Source organism: Amphiura filiformis, chromosome 12 (genome assembly GCF_039555335.1).
Source record: "Amphiura filiformis chromosome 12, Afil_fr2py, whole genome shotgun sequence".
Taxonomy (NCBI): domain Eukaryota; kingdom Metazoa; phylum Echinodermata; class Ophiuroidea; order Amphilepidida; family Amphiuridae; genus Amphiura; species Amphiura filiformis.
Window position 1 is genome coordinate 31,890,655 of NC_092639.1, and position 23,630 is coordinate 31,914,284.

The 23,630-nt window shown below is 34.8% G+C and overlaps 1 protein-coding gene across 1 annotated transcript in view; it reads left to right on the forward strand.

Moving 5' to 3' along the window:
• LOC140165359 (uncharacterized) overlaps positions 1 to 23,630 on the forward strand; it is a 111,868-nt gene that overhangs the window by 5,534 nt on the left and 82,704 nt on the right. The window lies entirely within an intron of this gene.

Genomic DNA, 23,630 nt, shown 5'->3' on the forward strand with positions numbered 1-23,630 from the left:
TAGTTTTAGTTGTATAGTATTTTAAGTTAGTATATGCAGTTGCAAACTTATGCCTTGTCAATGGACACCTTTCTCGCCATCATTCCAGATTTTTTTGGTCGTTGTTGTAAATTATAAAAACAATAACATCACTAATGAAACAGGTTTGCTCATTTTTGTCCAGACAGAAGTACGGTTCAAGAAAAGAACGAGAACGTTAGTTATATTATTAGGGATGAAATCAAAACTCGACTGGCGGTCGACCGCCGATTTCGGGCGGTTTTGTCCGGTTGGAGCCGGTTTCTATTGTTCTAAACAATGGAATGCGGTTGAACCGCGTTCAATTTTTTTTATTTCGAGTTGTGTTTCATCTCTTTTTTGAAGAAATCGTTTACACCTAACCACCATGTTACCATGCATATTGTAGTCTTTGCCGCAGTTTACCTTTGCTAACATTTCGTTCGCTCGCGATTGTGAATTTTGTAGTGCTAGAGCAGCAAAAACACTCGGCAAAAACTGATATTTATATTAACATGCACAGTTTGAAGCTTGTTTAAATAGATTGATTGGAAGATTAAGATTTCAAGCCAATTTGTCTCCAACACTTTCTAAGCTCTATATCAATGCCCTTGTTTCTCCATGTTGTGATTTTTGTTTAGAACACAATCCTGATTTAGAGGTGTCTTTCCGACAGACCTCATTCAATAATAACCTTTATTGTTTCAGAATTATGTTTTAAGTGTGTGACGTATTCCCTGTGTATTGACACCTAGGTTTCATTATCATTGAGATATAGGACTTTTTATTTTTTCGGAGAAGAGCAGGTAGGGCAACTACTTGATTATATTTCTACATGTTCATTCTACATACTCTGAAAATTTTAGAAAATTCGCACGGGTCCGGTTTTTTTAAATCACATTTTTGTTCCTAAAATGGGGTTATAGCGCCCTCAACGGGCACTCTCTCCATAGGGCTACATGTAAAGACCAGTTATAGACAAATGGCCCTAAAATAAAACGGGCTCGTGCGAATTTCCTCAAATTTTGCATATGATGTAGATTTAACATCTGGAATGTAATGCAAGTGATGTCGTTGCTGCTCTTCTAAACTCATTTTTTAAATGTCCGCCCCAGACCAAGGTGTTGAGCATACGTAGGTTAAATGACTATGATGGTGATTTTTATAACAGTTTGTCTATCTGGAACGAGCAAATAGATGATAAATATAAGTATAAAATAGAGGTGGCATGAAAAGTAATATCCGTGTGTTCCAAGAAGAGTTGTTTCCACTGTTACCGTGCCATGCCCGAGAATTTGACCCCTGCCTCACTGGATGCAGACATTTTTGCTGACTTTGAAGTTTTGGCGTGTTATGTCCGCCACGCGTGTTTATTTTACCCTACAGGTTAGGGCATTGCGGCCCATTATTGTTACAGCGGTCCATTATAGTTGCAGAAAGAAATTAGTGTCTGAAACAGTATTTTATTTCAAGGCCTATGGCCTTATTTTGCGGCATGTCTCCGAAACAATGGAAGAACCTCTATTTATGGAACCTAATATTTAGTCAATATAAATATACTACATTGTCTAGACGGACTTGCTGGACATTATTACAGGCATCGCTAAAGATTGACCCGAAGGTCAACCAATCTAGGAAATAGAACATGGCAATAAACAAGGTGTTTTTGGACACCACATTATTGTTTAGAACATTTGTACGGATACAGTATTCTCGCATTCTCGGAGTAACGTTAACAGCTTTTTGAGGTCACTTTTAACTAGTTTAACTATGTATAAATCTATTCGGATTTTATCTTCCATGAAAATAAATCCCTTTTTTCAAAGAAAAAACATTTCTGATAACTTTATATGGATTCGAATTTGTAAAAGTGACCTGCAAGAAGCTGCCAAAATTACACTTTTACGGTACTCCAGAAGACGGAACAATATTCTCACGTGTTACTTCCTACATCTAAGTATATGTTCTCATCTTTATGTAGGTTTTATGCGATGTTTGCCATCCTTATCACGTACATACCATTCATACGTGTTCAAGTGAGGAACGAATAATTGTAGCTGGCCATCTAAAGAAAATCTACAACTTCTCTAGAAAGTTTTCAACAATATACGAGACGTGTTTTCTAAAGAACACGTTTTAAAATAAAAGTAATATATACTTGATACTCTTGTCGACAAAGTTCTGAGAATATCTACAATCAGCATGTAGGGCCTGCCCTGGGGGTTATGAAATGTATTCTCACTTGAATAACACACCTTTGAGATTGAACAACGAAATTGAACATCTATCTGTAACGCCCCTTGCATATCAATTCTGCAGAATTTCGGAAGCTACTTCGTCATGTTCGTGAAAACTTATTTAAAAAAAAAGCAATGGCGCCAAATCACGTTTTATGTAAACACAGAGAGTTTTAACAAAACAATACTCCATAGGCTTTGTTATCCCTCTTATAATTTATATATCAGTCCACACATTCCATGCATCTATTACGAATTAAATTAATCTCAAGAAATGCTCTGTTTTTTACACCAGATTTGATCTGATTTCAGCAAGAACACTTATGAAATCTAATATTTTCAATGCTTCTCTGTTTATGTAATAGCAGAAGTTGTCTCAAGAAATCCTTTAAACGAAGTCAAGGCATTTAAATGAAATTCCACCGTGTGTTATTGCTTTTTCTAGTTGGAAGGGGAAATATTTCGTCGGGTGCAGTAAATCGTAAGTAATCAAAACGCTTCATAGGACCTGCTACATGTTCAAGCGTCGATTTGTGATCCAATGTGAGTAGGTAAAACTGATCTCGAAAATACACATTGAAGCTTTGGTATCACAGTAAAAATCAAGCAGCCTTAGCACACATATTACAGTACTTCGCTGACCAATGTGGCTCCTCCAGATGCCATATAAACATTTTACAACCATTCAGAGACTTGCAGCTAAGAAACACACACCATATATATACCAAAATATACCATCGCAACCAGGATCAGCTTTCCGAGGTATCGTACTGATAATCTGAACAAGATTAACAGTTCAAAAGAATCTATCTTACCATCACTCCTGTTACATCTGAAACACGTTGTCCTGTTGTTGAACATTTGAATCATTAGATTTACATTAAATAAACTTTTTACCAAGCCAAACATACGGAACAAGATAGAAAATAAGAGATATTTGAAGATTTAACTTTAAAAACATACATATCTTCTATACCCCTTGAACATCCATATTTTGGTATCTTTTGCAAAAAAACTAGCATCTATTTAAATATAAATATACTCGCGATGATGAATTCTGTAGCGTGAGAGTGGTAAACACTTAAAGCAAAAACTGTTCTCTTCTTAATATTAACATGTACATTTACATTATACACGGTTGGAAGCTTGTTTAAATAATAAATTGAGGGATCAGGATTTTAAGCCTATTTGTCTCCTTTCACTTTCTAACCTCTATATCAAGGGCCTTGTTTCTCCAATGTTGTACCTTTTGATTAGAACACCATCTGGACGTAGCGGTGTCTTTGCGACAGACCTCATTCAATAATAACCTGTATTGTTTCAGATTTCCGTTGTAGGTGTGAACTATTCTCTGTGTAATGAGCATACGTGGGTTAAATGATTATGTAGGAGATTTGTAGGACAGTTTGACTATCTGGAACGAGCAAATGGATGGTTCATATACTGCTCTGGCTAGACGGATTCGTGGACCTAATTATATGAATCGCTATTGATGGACCTTTGGGCTAGCCAATCTAGGTATTTCCTAGAACGTGGGAATAAACATAGTGTTTTGTTCATCACCTATTTAGCGCGTTCTGTAATAGAACATTGTTGACATGCTGGGTGCTGTATTCAAGATGACGGAATGATTGATAGCGTATAAGAGTATAACTTTTACATGTAGATCTGGGATAAGTTTGACAACCTTTTAAGGTAATTTTCCACATGTTTGAGTCTGTATAAATCTACTTGAAATGTATTTTCTTTGAATATATATTCTTTCTTTTCAAACTGATAAATATCTATATTGATCATACTTGCGAAACGTAACCTGCAACCCGCCAAAGTTTTTTTTACTCCAGAAGACGGACCGATCAACATTCCCATGGCTCTTACCATGTGTCACTAATTCCCATATGTATTATGTTCTCATCATGTTGGTTTATTCGATTTTACTTTGTTATCACATACATAAGGGATGAAGGTAAAATAGTGGTTGGCCATCTATGCAAAATCTATAACTTCCAGAATGTTTTCAACAGTATACGCGACGCTCTTCTAAAGCACAACTTTTAAAATACATATAAAAGTAATACATGATGCTACTATTGACAGAGTTCAGAGAAAATCTAAAATCTACACCCAGGGCCCGCTCTTGAAGTAATGGAATGTATTCCCTCTAGAATACGGTACCTTTGAAATTGAACAAGGCTATAATTCCTCATGCATAGAATTTGTGCAGAGTCTTCACTTTTCATAGCTTGACGGCATTGATAAAGATGGAAGGATTTCAGTGAACTGGTGATTTGATGATTCAGTGTTGGTTCTAATCAAAGTTATTATCAGGGATAATAACTCTATAATATAAAGATGCACATAACGCACCAAGACAATTGAATTCTGTGGTGGTCATATGGGAGTGTCAAAATTCTATTATTGTTTTGGTCACGGAATAAATCGAGTAACATAATATACGGGGCTTTTATATATTGTTAAACAAATTTATCAGATTTGTTGATTAACTATTATTTTACTCTCGATGTGATATTTCTTCCACCTTATCTGAGGATTTCATCAGAAATAATCAGCTGATCCACTATCCCGGTAGAATAGTTCCTTGTTGCAACTCTGGTGGAGTATCAAGAAATTTCCCATATCGCATAAATCGAGTAACATAATATACGGGGCTTTTATATATTGTTGAACAAATTTATCAGATTTGTTGATTAACTATTATTTTACTCTCGATGTGATATTTCTTCCATCTTATCTGAGGATTTCATCAAAAATAATCAGCTGATCCACTATCCCGGTAGAATAGTTCCTTGTTGCAACTCTGGTGGAGTATCAAGAAATTTCCCATATCGCATAAATCGAGTAACATAATATACGGGGCTTTTATATATTGTTGAACAAATTTATCAGATTTGTTGATTAACTATTATTTTACTCTCGATGTGATATTTCTTCCATCTTATCTGAGGATTTCATCAAAATAATCAGCTGATCCACTATCCCGGTAGAATAGTTCCTTGTTGCAACTCTGGTGGAGTATCAAGAAATTTCCCATATCGCATAAATCGAGTAACATAATATACGGGGCTTTTATATATTGTTGAACAAATTTATCAGATTTGTTGATTAACTATTATTTTACTCTCGATGTGATATTTCTTCCATCTTATCTGAGGATTTCATCAGAAATAATCAGCTGATCCACTATCCCGGTAGAATAGTTCCTTGTTGCAACTCTGGTGGAGTATCAAGAAATTTCCCATATCGCATCCTTTTAAGGACATGATAAATTATACAGCTCCTTGTCCACCCCAAATATAACAGAGACAAAATGAAAATCGGCAATTGTATGTACACCAATTACTTCTGGTAGTAGTCTGTTTCTCACCATAATCTGCTTCCTGGATCAAAAGTCACCATCTTTTCTCATACATGTTTGATCCCCAACTTTAATATATAGAAAACGTCAAAATATGGACAATATGGACGCTGCTTAAAGATACTATGAATATAAATGATACATTAAAAGTGTAATAATAACAAATAAAAAGGCGCACAAAGGAAATTGTAAAATCAGACCAGAAAAGTCCAGACGAGATAAGTAAAGAAGCCAAGGGTTACGACAGGACGTAGTCTTATAATCAGTCGTACGGAAATAATGACAAATTGACGTAACGAACAAGATGGACTGCTAGAGCAAAAGAGCTAAAAAGAATATAAGCTGTGATTGTGCTGCTCGTAAAGCACGTTGTTAATAAAATATTTAAATGAAGAAAGTATAAAAGAGAAAGATTATAATGTTAAACAAATCTCCTGAGTATTACTTTAAATTGTATACAAACATTGAATGTTCATGAGTATTAACGTTGATAATGTTTTGATGAGGTGAAATATGAACTGTTCCATTCAACAAGGTTTTGTCAATTTCAATGGAACAGTTAATTTTTCACCGAATGAAAATATTCTTTCAATTGAACGAATAAAAACATTCAATATTTGTTTTATATAACTCATATATGAATTTATTTTCTTCAACTTAATTTGATAAAATCACTAAACAAAATAGATTAAAAATATCTATATTTATCTTAGAAGCAACACACACAGCTATAAGTGGCGAGTCGAGGCGTTTAAAAATGAGCGCTTTTACGTTCTCGTTTGTCAGTACTGCCAGGGTAGCTCCGCGTGAGCGCAAAGTTGAATATTGCAATCGCGAGGATTGCAATAGTCTAGTTTAGTTTAGTCTAGTCTAGTTGCAGCTGACACAAAATATAAATGCAATTGGCAAATCAAATAAAACGGGCTGATTATAGGGAGAATAACCTGGTATATGTGATGCGATCAAGCACAATCAGTCGGAACTGGGAAATATTGATTTTGAGATATAGCCACAAAAAGGAAATAGTTCCTTTTGTTTCCTGTTGTTTTGGAAACTATTTAATTGCTCATATCTCTGGAACTGGTTGTTCAATTTCAATGGTGTTTTCTGCAAAATTCAGATCTGGAAATGCTTTTTACTATCCTATAAGAAACTGAAAATCTTATATTTCCGAGTTTCGACTGATTATGCTTGATCGCATCACATATAGATAAATTGAAAAATACCCAAGTGCTATATTTAGCAGAGACACACACACTATAGCACTAACGTTAGTTCAATCCATAGGGCGTTAGACTATGATGCGAGACGCTGCTGGTTCGAATCCTGGTGGTGGTTAGTGCGCTTTCGTGAATCGGCTTGAAACTCCCCTGGACAAGGAACTTAATGCTATATTGTCTCGTTGTAACAATGTTCAAGGTGCGAAGATCAATTGTGGAATGTCTAGGGTGTACGCTTCTCAGATGTAAGTCCATGTGTTGTTGTTTAATGGTTTATGGAATGATATGGGGCCGTAGTGGCCAGCGAAAACCTGTAAAGTGTGCGGAGTCTGATTTTCATCACTGTGTTTGTTGTTGTCGTTGTTATTGTTGTTTCGGTTCTTTTCTTAGCTTTAAAAGCTAAGTTAAACATCCACTCAGCAACATTACGCTTTACGCTACAGGGTCCTTACATGTTTAGCGATTATTCCAATTATTCCACTCTCCGTTTCCAGTTTGTCATACAGCTAAGTGGCAATATTGACCTAGAAAAGGAATCGCTTACATCATATGACCTTGATACGTCCAGCTTTCCAGAAAGTGACAGTCGCAAGGTATTTTGCTATCAAATGTTGACAGTGAATTGGCCATGCTTTTATTAAGTGGGTTTTCGTATATTCAATTTGCAACAAAATAAGACTGGTAAATTGACAGAGTGTACATCGGTGAATAGAAACACATTCTTCTTAATGGGTACAGACGAAAGAAAAATGCATGTGTTTGTCGAAGTAGGATAAGAAGATACAAAAGGTGATGAACAGCGAAGTTTTTAGACCATGAAATCGCGGCATGAACAGGCTGCGGTTTGTATTTATAAAACGTAAAGATCTACCCTTGATGAAGTCGACGATGCATGATGCTCAGTTACCTTAGTTGTTATTTCTCTCGCTTTTTTTTTAAATGTTTGTTACTCTTAGTTTTTCTTTCTCATCCTTCGTCTTTGAGTGCGGTCAGATAAACCTATCTACATTATAGATAAAATAATATAGTAAGAAACAGAGATTTTTGAACACCAAACAAGAGGAATGTTTCACAAAGCTACTCCAATAAGACATGAAAGACTTTGGGAATACAAATCGGTTTCCATTCATCTCAGCAAGAAACCTTCTAAATTTGTCTTGACACTACTTTGGTGTTTTTGTCAACAATAGCATTCAAAGTGTACTGTTCAAATTCTCAATGCTCAAGGTTATTCAAGGTCTAATTTCAGCCATCAGATTTGTTGGGTTTTTTCTGTGTGGGCGTTCATATGGCATAGCAGCAAACTAGCATCTTGTAAGGACTATATAACAACTATTTTACACCCAGATATAATGTCGCATTGAGAAACTATTCATTTCATCGGGTGGTGTTTGTAACCATCTTATAGGGAGCGATGCCCGATAATGTGTACCATTAGATTTCTAGCATGGCAGCCCATACATCTATGTTTTATGTCTTTTTTTTCCTCAAATTTCGACGCTGCTTCCTCTCTCCACTAAAAATAGGCTTTTTGAAAATCGATTTATCATATGCCTGATATCTTCCTTTATAATAATGTTCAAATGATGTTATGAACATCCTTTCAGCGTGAACATGAATGCCCATAACGGTGAAATATGATATTTATATAAATGTGAAGGATCGTGTTTCTTAATATAGGTAGTCATCGTTCAGACAAGTTTAAACACTTTGCTATACAATATTACACCATCATAATATTAGATCCTTAAGATTTCTCCGATATACTTTCTTTGTATAAGCAATATGTCAGATATTATTACCATCTTAAATAAAAGATAATGCGTAACGAAATATATCAAAATATTGTACCATTAGTTCTGGAACAAAATGTTTTTACGGTCAAAGTTGTAGAACCTGCCCATTGCCCTATCTATTAGAATAAAATATTCCATACGATAAAAATGCAGTATTTTCGCAAAAGAGAACAAAGATTCAATGATGAGATCTCTCGTAATATTGTTATGCAAATTCCAACTTATTTCAACAAAAACATGGCGAGAGCTATACGCACTGCTTTCGTTTGTCAGCGTTGCCAGGGTAGCTCCTCATGAGTGAAACATAAAAATTGAATATTGCAATCGCGCAGATTGCAAACATCTTTTTTCAGCTGACACAAAAAATAGCATAAATAAATGTAATTGGCAAATCAAATAAAATGTGCTGATTATAGGGGAGAGCAACTTGGTAGACTAGAACACAAGTAATATTTTAGCAGACACACATCATTGGCAGTCAAGTTAGTTCAATCCAAAGGGCGTTAGACTATGGTGCGAGAGGCTGCGGGTTCGAATCCTGGTGGTGGTTAGTGCGCTCTCGTGAATTGGCTTGAGATTCCCCATGGACAAGGAACTTAAAGCTATATTGTCTCGTTGTAACACATAAAATGTTCAAGGAGCAAAGGTCAATTGTGGAATGTCTATGGTGTACGCTTCTGCATCTCAGCTGCAAGTCCATGTGTTGTTGTTTAATGGTTTATGGAATGATATGGGGCCTTAGTGGTCAGTGACAACCTGTAAAGTGTGTGGAGTTTTTCGGGTTTTTTTTTCTTATCTATTCAAACTATGTTAAACACCCACCCAACAACTTAACGCTTTACGCTACAGGGTCCTTACATGTTTAGCAATTCTTCCACTCTCCGTTTTCAGTTTATCATACTGAGTGGCAATATTGACCTAGAAGAGGAATCGCTTACATCAGATGACCTTGATACGTCCAGCTTTTCAGAAAGTGACAGTCGCAAGGTATTTTGCTATCAAATGTGACAGTGAATTGTTTACATGTTTTTTTTATTTTCGTGTTTTCAATTTGCAACAAAATTACAATGGTAAATTAATATAGTGTACATCGATGAATACACGTTCTGCTTAATGAAAAAAGACGAAAGCAAAATGACTGTGTTTGTTGGAGGAAGATAAGAAGAAACACAAGGTGATGAACAGCGAAGTTTTTAGACCATGAAATCGCGGCATGAAGATGCTACGGTTTGTGTTTACAAAACGTCAAGATCTACACTTGATGAAGTCGACGAGGCATGATGGTCAGTTACCTTCTTTGTTATTCCTCTCTCTTTCTTTGAAATGTTTGTTACTTTTAGATTTTCTTTCTCATCCTTCGTCTTTGAGTGTGATCAGATAAACCTATCTACATTATAGATAAAATAATTTAATAAGGAACGGAGATTTATGAACACCAAACAAGAGGAATATTGCACAAAGCTACTCCAATAAGATATGAAAGACTTTATGAATACAAATCGTCTTTCCTTTCATCTGAGCGGCATAGCAGCAAGACACTTTCTAAATCTGTCTTGAGACTACTTTGATATTTTTGTTTTCAACAATAGCAGTCAAATTGAATTGTTCAAATTCACAATGATCAAGGTTATTCAAGGTCTAAATTCAGCCATCAGGTTTGTTGGCTTTTTTCTGTGTGGGCGTTCATAAAGGCATAGCAGCAAACTAGCATCTTGAAAGGACTATATAACAACTATTTTACACCCAGATATAATGTCGCATTGAGAAAACTATTCATTTCATCAGGTGAAAATATAATTGTTTGTTAACGATCTTACAAGGAGCGATGCCCGATAACCTGTGCCATTTGATTTTCAGCATGGTAGCCCATACATTTATGTTTTATGTCTTTTTTCTCAAAGTTCGACGCTACTTCCTCTCTCCACTAAAATAAAATAGGCTTTTTAAAATCTATTTATCATATGCCTGATATTTTTCTTCATAATAATGTTCATATGATGTTATAAACATCCATTCAGAGTGAACATGAATGCACATAACGGTGAAATATGATATTGATATAAATGTGAAGGATCGTGAAGGTAGTCATCGTTCAGACAAGTTTAAACACTTTGCTATACAATCTGACACCGTCATAATATTAGACCCTTAATATTTCTCCGATATACTTTCTTTGTATAAGCAATATGTCAGATATTATTACCATCTTCAATAAAAGATAATGCGTAACGAAATATATCAAAATATTGTACCATTAGTTCTGGAACAAAATGTGTTTACGGTCAAAGGTGTAGAACCTGCCCATTGCCCTATCTATTGGAATAAAATATTCCATACGATAAAAGAATGCAGAGTTTTAGCAAAAGAGATCGACGTCTCAATGTGATCTCTCGAAATATTTTAAAGCAAATTTTAACCAAATCAAGCAACAACAAACCTAACAAACAGATTAACAAACCAAAGAACAAAATAATTAAGGGTATGTGAATGTGGTTATTCAATGATATTGTATATCAATATATAAACATATATGTTTTGCATTTTAATCAACAGGACATGGTTATCAGAGATTTACAGTACCTATAAGACCTACCTAAATATTGAATTTCCCCATCGCTGAGAAAATATTTAGTATAATGAGCAAGGTATTTTTAGACTTCCAATTTCATGATCTAGAAAGAAACACACGTCAATCATGACCTGAAAATGAATGCGTTCATTTACCTATTTTCATCAATGAGGAATTTTCATCAATGATGAAGATGATTTTATCTGTATATTATAGTTATTTAATATTCATGGATTCCCTTCCTTTTCTCCAACATTCATTCATGCAACAACAAAAATAAGGTATTTTATATAGTAAGGACATATAATTTCAAAATGAAATTCATCCTCCACCTCATTTAAATTACAATTGCACAAATTCTATTCTCTATATTAAATTTTAGAGAGAAGTGACGCCCCTTTTCGATCATGAGATTATGGACGCTTATTCTTAATTTACAGAATAAAGCTCTGGAAGATCTAGCAAAAATAGTTCACAATAGCATATTGGTATCTGAAATTCCAATCGATTTTAGGAAGCAAATTGTAAATTCAGACATTCTCTTATTGAAAATGTGCTCCTCTACAGGGGGTGTTCACTAATTGTCTGGAATATCCCATTGTTTAGCGTGCTCTTCTAGAGGGGGTGTTCACTAATTTTCTGGAATAGCCCAATATTAGTATGTTCGGGTTCGGCAGGTTTAGCCTCAATTGGTACCTTTTTGGTGTTTCATATTATATTGCATGCAATTCGATATCTGTTAAAGCTAAAGAGTATTAACTAGTTAGAAATTTACATACATCTAGCTACAAAATATGATTTTTTTTAATGTTTTGTATTTTTTTTAATCTTAACTTCTTACGTAAGTAAGTCATTACTTCATAACTCATGTGCATATGACACATTAAGAAATCTGTTGTTGAGTGCTCTGCAGCAAGACGATCCCATATTTAATTATTAAAGTACCATTTGACTTCATCATGATATTTCACGATGCTTAAAAGTGTGTAAACTAAACCAGGAGAGATGTGTTATCTGTGTTACATTCTCTCAGGGAATAATACATAGTTAATGTTCAAAACAGATGTGACGTAAACAGATGTGAATAAACAATACACACTGTTCGATCTTAATAATCGTATATTTTAAATTGTTGAACACCAAGTAATAAGATTTATAAGAATTTTCTCCCAAAAATTGGCTGTTTGTATTTTTACCGCTTCTGAACCGCTTGGATCATATGCAGAAGACAATTACTTCCCTTAAGTATGTATGGTTTCATTTACATATAAATGAGGATTGATACTGTAATAATATCGTTTGAGATGCAATCATGTCTACTCTAACTAAGTTGCATTTTGCATGATCTATTCTGCGAGACATTTCTCGAGAAACTGGGTAAACCGCTCTAGTTTTTAAGTTTTTAGTGACAAACAATGGCTTGTTTTGGGATTAGTTAAGACAATGTTCACATGAATACTATTACCGGGTCTTTAGGCGACGCTTTCGTTTTCTCCAAAGCGTGTCACCAGGTTTTACCTCTCAAAGTAAATTGTCAATAGTATTTCTAGCAAATTAATTCAACGACGCCTTTCTTCTAAAACGATGTATTCTTCAAACAGTTCATTGAAAATATAAGGAATTCAATATGCCTATCAAAGTGTACGCGGAGCATTCATGAGTAGTTGTCTACTTTTGTGCAATTATATATGGCCACCCTGTGAAAAAAAAATCCTCAAATGCACATGAGAGGGAACAAGTATGCCACATTGTAAACCATACAGTATTCTCTAATGTTTATTGACTTTGTAAATAGCGACGTAACATATGTAAAACATCAATTGTTTAGTCGATTATGTGATGAGATCAAGCAAAATCAGTCGGAACTCGGAAATACTGATTTTGAGATATAGCCAAACAAAGGAAATATTTCCTTTTGTTTCCTCTTGTTTTGGAAACTCTTAAATTGCTCATATCTTTGGAACTGGTTGTTCAGTTTCCATGAGGTTTTCTGCAAAATCCAGCCTTATAAATGTTTTTTAACATCACATAAGAAACTGACAATTTAATATTTACGAGTTCCGACTGATTTTACTTGATCTCATCACATATGTGGGTTGCTTCTGTATAATCCTCAACAGATGATATGGTCAAATAGTGAATTTATTCGGTAAAATACAAACTTGACTTCCTGTTTTACTTAAGTCGCATTTTGACTCAATGCTTTTTACCATCGATTCTGACAAAATGTCCACATGTAGTAAATTTACTACAAAAGACTACTTCTATAAATATAGTGCTGAAGCCACTAAATTCTAACTTTTAAGGATTCCTCAATTCCGAAAAGATGAACGTGGACAAAGTTGATATTATAGCAAAATTACTTGAAGCAGTCTTCCGGTTAGAAATGGCTTGATGAGAGGCACGACTCATTTGAGCATATGTATCTTAGCTTGTGTCTTCAGTCGATACATTTTTTGTGAAGTTTCTGTTGCTGAAGGCAAGCCTGTTTGCCAGGCAGCATTTGTTGTGCAGTAGTCATATCGAGTTATATTTACATACATGATTAAATACATGATTGAATGTTTCATAATACGTTAAATTGTTATTAAATCTTTATAAAATCCGCCTATTCCAATATATTATTGAAAGTACAGCGACTTTACCAGTCATCATGTAAAAGCTATCATAAATAAATAAACAAGGAATGTCACAATGATGAGACAATCATTATAACATTCCAACATTTAATACTACATGACTATAAGATTCTTTCACAAAGGTTGCCTTCACAAATTACTAAACCAATATTTGGGACTATCAGTATGAGGATTGCATGCATATAATAAATATGTCTTGAGAAGCTATGCGAGTTATTACTCCTGTTTATCGTTTGTTGAAAAAATTAGTATTCGTCAGCTGTTCACGAGACCCGTTTCCAAATGGTTAAGTAAACAACGCAGACATCGCTCAATCATGGAATAAGGTTTGGCAAGGACGAGGAACCATGTTAACCTTTTTCAATGATATGCATGTGGATGTGCGAACAGAATGCTATCAGACCTGTAATATATATTCAGCTTGAACGGTTAGATCTTGCAAGCGGCATTATTAGTACGTATAGGGTCGCCAGATCTAGACTCAATTGGTACCTTATGGGTGTTTCATATTAAATTGCATATAATTCGATATCTATCAAAGCTGCGTCTGTGGAGCAAAGTGATAAACCCAGATTATACAATGCGAAATACCACAAATCTAGTTTCACGCTGATGGTAACACTCTGGAATTTTCAGCATACACTTTGGTGTACTGTTGCTCCACTAAGGCATAATTAATTGAATATCTACTTACTGAATATATCAATGATATATAAATATAGCATTTAACATGTTTAAGTAGTCAATGGTGAGTCCAACAGAAAAAGAAAAGAAAAACCAAAAAAAACCAAAACATCAAGGATCGAAAAATGATACAAGAGGATACCATGAAAATTCACACAACTAGAATGTGGGGAAACAAGTAATACAAAGACGGTATGCAGACGGGGTTGAGCAAAATATATTGGCAAAAAAGTAGTTAAAGTTCAATAGCCAATAGTTTTCTATTTACAAGGCTCACAGAAGTGTTAAAGCTCCAAAGGTTACTGACACCAACAAGAATCAACTTGAGGAAAACAGTACAAAAATGCAGTGAACGTTGTCTTTGCGACAGACCTCATTCAATAATAGCCTGTATTGTTTCAGATTTCCGTTGTAGGTGTGAATCATTCTCTCTGTAATGAGCATACGTGGGTTAAATGATTTTCTCCTTGTTTCAACTCGGGTGGAGTCTTTTGAAATTATACACATCGCACCCTTTTAATGATATGATAAATTAGACAGCTCCTTGTCCACCCCAACTATAACCATGATAACAGAGACAAAATCAAAATTAGCAATTGTATGTACACCCATTACTTCTGGTAGTTAGTCTGTTTCTCACCATAAGGTGCAAGTCACCATCTTTTCTCATAAATACGCCAAAAACTTTAATAGAAAGCGTATGAACAATATCGACGCTGCATAAGATACTATGAATATAAAGTGTAATAATAACAAATAAAAAGGCGCACAAAGGAAATTGTAAAATGAGACCGGAACAGTCCAGACGAGATAAGTAAAGAAGGCAAGGGTTACGACAGGACGTAGTCTTATAATCAGTCGTACGGAAACAATGACAAATTGACGTAACGAACAAGATGGACTGCTAGAGCAAAAGAACTAAAAAGAATATAAGCTGTTCTTGTGCTGCTCGTAAAGCACGTTGTTAATAAAATATTTAAATGAAGAAAGTGTAAAAGAGAAAGATTATAATACTAAACAAATCTCTAGAGTATTACTTTAAATTGTATACAAATATTCATGATGTTTTGAGTACAAGGGTATGAATGTTTTGATGAGGTGAAATATGAACTGTTCAATTCAACAAGGTTTTGTCAATTTGAATGGAACAGTTCATTTTTCACCGAATGAAAATATTCTTTCCATTGAACGAATAAAAACATTCAATGTTTGTTTTATATAACTCATATATAAATTCATTTTCTTCAACTAAATTTGATAAAATTACTAAACAAAATAAATTTAAAATATCTATATTTATTTTAGAATCAACACCCACAGGTATAAGTGGCAAGAGCTATACGCAATGCTTTCGTTTGTCAGCGTTGCCAGGGTAGCTCCAAGTGAGTGCAATGGAAAATTGAAAATTGCAATCTCGCGGATTGCAATCATCTTTTTGCAGCTGACACAAAAAATAGCACAAAAAATGCAATTTGCAAATCAGATAAAATGTGCTGGTTATAGGGGGAGTATCTTGGTAGATTAATTGAACATGTTGAATAGAACCCAAGTACAATTTTTAGCAGACACGCACATCGGATGTCCTAATGTGATCAAGCAAAATGAGTCTGATGTCGGGAGTATTGATTTTGAGATACGGCGAATAATTGTATTCAACTTCCTTTGCATTTTATTGATCTGAGCAACACTAAAATGACCGGAATGATCATATCTCTGGAACCATAAGGGACCGTTCACAAACACTTGTTAGGGGAGGGCCTGATGCAAAAAAAAAGTAAAAGCGAACATTTTTCGCCCCCCCTTCGAAATCTCGAAAATTTCATGCCCCCCCCCCCCCTTTTTGACATGAAACTTATGGGTCAACCCCATAGAAAAGCATATAAACTCAAATTTCCCAATTTCCCAAATTGGTCATTTCTTTCCGCCCCCCCCCCCCTTAGGAGGGTCAAAAATTTTAATGGTCCCCATTTTTACATCAGCCCACCCCCCAACAAGTGTTTGTGAACGGTATAATAATATGATGACGTTTGCAGTCAAATTAAGGTCTAAGATTGGCTCATGTAATGAAATTGAAAACAGAATTTTGTTTTTGATCGACATCAGACTCATTTAGCTTGATCGCATCACCTATTATCAATAACAGTCAAGTTAGCTTATTCCATAAGGCGTTTGACTATGGGCCGAGAAGTTGCGGGTTCGATTTTTGGCTGTAGTTAGTACGCTCTTGTGACTTGGCTTTAAATTCCTCTGGACAAGGAACTTACTGCTACATTGTCTCGTTGAACCCATACAATGTTCAAGGAGATAAGATGCATTGTGGAATGTCTAGGGTGCACGTTTCTGCGGGTTCTAATTCTGGCTGTATAGTTAGTTCGCTTTCGTGGTTTGGCTTGAAATTCCCCTGGACAAGGAACTTACTGCTATATTTTCTCGTCAACACCCTGTGTTGTTGTATAATGGTTTATGGGGAGATATGGCCGCAGTGGTCAGCAACAACCTGTAAAGTATGCTGATGCTTGTGGATCAACGTCTAGACGTTGTGCTTCTGCGTATCGCACTGTACATCACTGCGTGTTTATTTTTATCTATATCAAGCTAAGTTAAACATCCACCAAGCAATATTACGCTTTATGCTACATAGTCCTTACACTTTTAGCAATTCTTCTAGTATCCATTCCAAGTTTGTCATAGCCCAAAGGCAATATTGACCTAGAATTGAGGAATCGCTTACATCGGATGACCTTGTTTAGTCCAGCTTTCCAGAAAGCGACATTCGCGAGGTATTTTGCTATCAAATGTTGACAGTGAATAATAGGTTACATGTTTTTATTGAGTAATTTCTCACAATGATTTTCGCATTTTCAATTTGTATACAACAACACTGGTAAATTGATAGTTTACCTCCGTGGATAGAAACAAGTTCTGCTAAATGGAAAAGACGAAAGCAAAAAGCCTGTGTTTGTTGCTGGATAAGAAGATATACAAGGTGATGAACAGCGAAGTTTTTAGACCATGAAATCGCGGCATGAAGAGGCTGTGGTTTGTGTTTATAAAACGTCAAGATCTATTCCTGAGTTGACCAGGCATGATGGTCAATTACCTTCTTAACGGTTGTTATCTCTCTCTCTCTCTCTCTATCTCTATCTCTCTCTCTCTCTCTCTCTCTCACTCTCTCGGTCAGATAAAACCTATCTATATTATAGATAAAATAATATAATAAGAAACGAAGATTTTTGAACACCAAACAAGAGGAATGTTGCATAAAGCTACTCCAATAAGACATGAAAGACTTTGGGAATACAAATCGGTTTGCATTCATCTCAGCAAGAAACTTTCTAAATTTGTCTTGACACTACTTTGGTGTTTTTGTCAACAATAGCATTCAAAGTGAACTGTTCAAATTCTCAATGCTCAAGGTTATTCAAGGTCTAAATTCAGCCATCAGATTTGTTGGGTTTTTCTTCCTGTGCGGACGTTCATAAAGGCATTGCAGCAAATTAGCATCTTTTAAAGACTATATAACAACTATTTTACACCCAGATATAATGTCGCATTGAGAAACTATTCATTTCATCGGATGAAAATATCGCAATTGTTTGTTAACCATCTTACAAGGAGCGATGCCCGATAATGTGTACCATTAGATTTCTAACATGGCAACCCGTACATCTATGTTTTATGTCTTTTTTTGTTCTCAAATTTCGACTCTGCTTCCTCTCTCCACTAAAAATAGGCTTTTTGAAAATCGATTTATCATATGCCTGATATTTTCCTTTATAATATTGTTCAAATGATGTTATGAACATCCATTCAGCGTGAACATGAATGCCCATAACGGTGAAATATGATATTTATATAAATGTGAAGGATCGTGTTTCTTAATATAGGTAGTCATCGTTCAGACAAGTTTAAACACTTTGCTATATAATCTGACACCATCATGATATTAGACCCTTAAGATTTCTTCGATATACTTTCTTTGTAATGAGCAAAATGTAAGCTTTTATTACCCTCTTAATAAAAGATAATGCGTAACAAAATATATCAAAATGTTTTTTATGGTCAAAGTTGTTGAACCTGTCCATTATTTACTCTACCTATTAGAATAAAACATTCCACACGATAAAAATGCAATATTTTCGCAAAAGGGAACAAAGATGTGATATTCCAACTAATTTCAACAAAAACATACCTAACAAACAGATTAACAAACCACCGAAACAAAATAATCATTACGGGGGTGTATGAATGTGGTTATTCAACGATATTGCCTATCAAGCTATGAACATGTATATTTTGTATTTTAATCAACAGAATATGGTTATCATAGACTTACAGTACGTATAAGATCTACCTAAATATTGAATTTGCTCATTCATCGCTGAGAGTCTTATGCTCAAGATATTTTTAGACTACCAATTTCATGATCTAGAAAGAAACACACGTCAATCATGACCTAAAAGTGAATGCGTTCATTAGCCTATTTTCATCAATGACAAATTTTCATCAATGATGAAGATATATATTTTGTATTTATTTAATATTGATGGATTCCTCTCCCTTTCATTCATGCAGCAACAAAAATAAGGTATTTTATTACAATAATCCAGCTATAGGAAGCACAGTACACCAACATTAGCAGTACAAACTGTATTTCATGCTTTATGTTTTTAAAGGAAAACTAATTGGTACAACACGCGTTTTATGTTTTAAAAGAAATAACAGTCTGAGGGAATTCTTCAAAAAGTTAAGCAGCATTAAACTAAAATGAACAAAGACCATACCGAGTCGATAGTGATGAGCTGGTTATTGCAAAACGCCGGAGAATCGAATACTACGCGGAGGCATGTGAAGTTTTATAAGGTCTTAAGGAATCGGAGAGCAATGTATAGTATTTTTGTAGGACCTGAGAGCATTGGTATATACAGACTTGACATTTAGTATGGAATTTTTGTTGCAAAAATCAAAGACTGGTTTGCAAGGGGTCTGCAAAAACCGCATGGAGTAAATATTAATCGGGGTGTGTCGGGAGATGGTGTAAAGTAATTGTTTGACAGAAATTGTGCTTTCCATTAGTTTACATTATGGCGCTCATTAATGTAATTAATTAGCCTAAACTGGCAGATTTAAGGAGACTGAATTTGAATATTTTATATTTGATTATACCTGGATGAATGACAACCTTCACAAATGTGAGACTGAATTAGATGTTTGTGGGGTAATATTTCGGAACTTGAGCAACATTATTCTGATATTATCACATTTATTGAGATTTGAGGTGAGTTTACTGAACCTAAATACCAATAAGTGTTCCTCAGAACTGAAATACACTTGTAATCTGCCAGTTTTGAAAGCGAGACGAGCTTTAAAAATATGGCTCTAAAAAGTGGTACGCACACAGAAAGTTTGAATGGTCCCTGGGCTAGGTGTTGTAAATCATCGGAAAACCAAGAATCAGCGCAGTTGACCTGGGGGGGCATTCAAACTTTCTGAGTACGTACCACTTTTAGGAGCCATATTTTAAGCTCCTCCCAAGTTCAAAAAATTGGTATATTGCAAGTGTATTTCAGCTGTGATGAATGGCAATTGCTGACGAAGTTTGAGAAATATCACCTCAACCCCCGATATATTTGATAACAGAATAATGTTTAATAAAGTCTGAATTGTATCCTCCACAAAGCTCAAATTCGGCTTCCCTAAATCCACCATTTTAAGCAACATCGCTAAAATATGAGCACACTCATGGAAAGCACAAACAATTACTTTGCACCATCTCCCGACACATCCCAATTGATACTTAGCCCGTTCAGTTTATGCAGACCCCTTCCAGTCCAGTCTTGGAATTTTGCGAAAAAAATATTCCTTATTAAATGTCAATTCTGTATTATTCAGAGTCGTCAGATTAGGGTCAATTGCCACCTTTTGGGTGTTTCATGTATATTGCATATAATTCGATACCTGCTAAAGCTAAATGGTATTAAATAATTGATTTTAATCTACAGATTTCCATACGTAGATACAAAGTTATGATTTTTTTAATGTTTTTGCTGCGCGCATTTATTATAAGTTCTAATTCGTTTTACGTTAGTAAGTGATTACTTTATAACTCATGTGCCTACGCCAGATTAAGAAATATGTTGTTGAGTGCTCTGCAGCAAGACGATCCCATATTTAATTATTAAAGATAGCGTACCACATCAAAATATCAAGTACCATTTGACTTCATCATGATATTTCAAGATGCTTAAAAGTATGTAAACTAAACCAGGAGAGATGTGTTATCTGTGTTACATTCTCTCAGGGAATAATACATAGTTAATGTTCAAAACAGCTGTGACGTAAACAGATGTGAATAAACAATACACACTGTTCGATCTTAATAATCGTATATTTTAAATTGTTGAACACCAAGTAATAAGATTTATATGAATGTTCTCACACAAATTGGCTGTTTGTATTTTTACCGCTTCTGAACCGCTTGGATCATACGCAGAAGACAAGTATGTATGATTGCATTTACATATAAATGAGGATTGATACTGTAATAATATCGTTTGAGATGCAATCATGTCTACTCTAAAATCTGACATTGAAACTAAGTTGCATTTTACATAATCTATTCTGCGAGATATTTTTCGAGAACCCAGGTAAACCGCTCTAGTTCTTAAGTGTTCAGAAACAAGTGATGGCTTGTTTTGGGATTAGTTAAGGCAATGTTCACATGAATACTATTACCGGGTCTTTAGGCAATGCTTTCGCTTTCTCCGGAGCATGTCAGGAGGTTTCGCCTCTCAAAGTAACTTGTCAATAGTATTTCTAGCAAATTAATTCAACGAAGCCTTCAAAACGACGTGTTCTTTAAACAGTTCATTAAAAATAAGGAATTCAATATGCCTATCAAAGTTTACGCAGAGCATTCAAGAGTAGTTGTCTACTTTTATGCAAAGTTGTCTACTTTTGAGCTACATTTACATACATGATTGAATGTTTCATAATACGTAAAATCATTATTAAATCTTTATAAAATCCGCCTATTCCAATATATTATTGAAAGTACTGCGACTTTACTAGTCATCATCTGAAATCTATCATAAATAAATAAACAAGGAATGTCACAATGATGAGACAATCATTTGCAACTTTCCAATCTTTACATACCTATATAAGATCCTTTCATATATTTAAGGTTCATATATTTGGGAATATCTGTGCTTATTTTCGTGTGAGGATTGCATGCATATAATAAATATGAGAAGCTATTCGAGTTATTACTCCTTTGTATCTTTGGTTAAAAAAAATAGTATTCGTCAGCTGTTCACGAGACCCGTTTCGAAATGGTTAAAGCCTTAATGTACGATCTTTTTAAATTTTTAGATTTTTCTTTTTTTCTTCCAAAATTATAATATGCAATCATTATGAAAGTTCCCAATACATTTGGACGCGAAAAAACATTGGGAATTTGCAGAAAAAACAACACCATAAACTTCACCTCTATCACTCGAAATATCTTGCACTTTTTGGATTAGGACGGCGAGTGCGGCTGAGAGTTAGTCTCCTACGCAGCCAGTTTAGTTACGCTCCCTCAACATGTGGAGGGAGCGTAACCAAACTGGATTTGTAGGAGACTACGATTTGTGAGTCGTTCCGACATATTATCATAATCTAAAAATTATGATAATATGTCGGACCAACTGAAAATCATCCCGTTTTACTACAAATATGGCGAATTTGGCAGTTTGCTCATAGATTTAAGTTGGAACATGTGTAAGTATTACAAATATGCCAAAATATTGGTTTTGAAAAAAAATAAAGGTATATTCTGAAAAAAAGATCGTACATTAAGGCTTTAAGTAAACAACGCAGATATCGCTTAATCATGGAATAAGGTTTGGCAAGGGCAAAGACCCATGTTAACCTTTTTCAATGATATGCCTATGGATTTGCGAACAGAATGCTTCAAAACATCTATCAGATCTGTAATATATATTCAGCCTGAACGGTTAGATATTGCAAGCGGCATTATTAGTACGTTTAGGGTCGTCAGATGTAGACTCAATTGGTACCTTATGGGTGTTTCATATTAAATTGCATATAATTCGATATCTATCAAAGCTGCGTCTGTGGAGCAAAGTGATAAACCCAGATTGTACGATACAAATCTACTTCTACGCTGATGGTGGGTAATCCTCTGGAATTTTCACCATACACTTTGGTGTACTGTTGCTCCACTAAGGCATAGTAAATTGAATATCTACTAATTAAATATATCAACGATATATAAATATGGCATTTAAGTAGACAATGGTGAATCCAACAGACAAGGGCACAACAACACATCAAAGATCGATACATGATACAAGAGGATACCATGAATTTGCAAACAATTAGAAAGTGCGGCAACAAGTAATACACATACGGTATGCAGAGGGGTTGAGCAAAATATGCTGGCAAAAAAGTAGGTAAAGTTCAATAGCCAATATTTTTTTAATTACAAGAAGTGTAAAAGCTGTAAAAGTAACTGACATCAACAAGAATCAACTTGAGGAAAACGGTACAACAATGCATTAGACCAAGCAGTAAAAACTATTGTGCACAAGAGCACATAAGCAGGCAAAATTATCCAAACAAGATACAGCAAATGTAGGTACTAATTTTTGAGTTAAAGAGGGAATCGAGCAACAAAATTAGCAATTAAATTTTTACTCAATAGGAATACAATTTTATCAACATTGAGTTAAATTTACCCATTTTCTTGCTCTGTTTCCTTTTTACTCAACAGCTGAATAATAATTATTTACAAGATGCAGCCTGTCAAATGCAGCTGCTATATCGGTCACAATTTGAGACATACTTTAACGATTGAGTTTTGCCATTAGTTTGGGAAAGTGAGCGTAAGTGTTGTAAAGTATCGCATAAAATTGGGCCTCTTTAACGTTTAATAATATTTAATTGTAGATCATTTTTATTACCTTGTTTGACAAATGAACACTTTTCTGGTGTTAGACACTGTTTCGCTATATTATATGCCCTATCTTGCGCATACATCGGCAATGTAAAGCACACTGTACTAATATGAAGCATCATGTCATCAACATGATCAATGTAGTTCTGT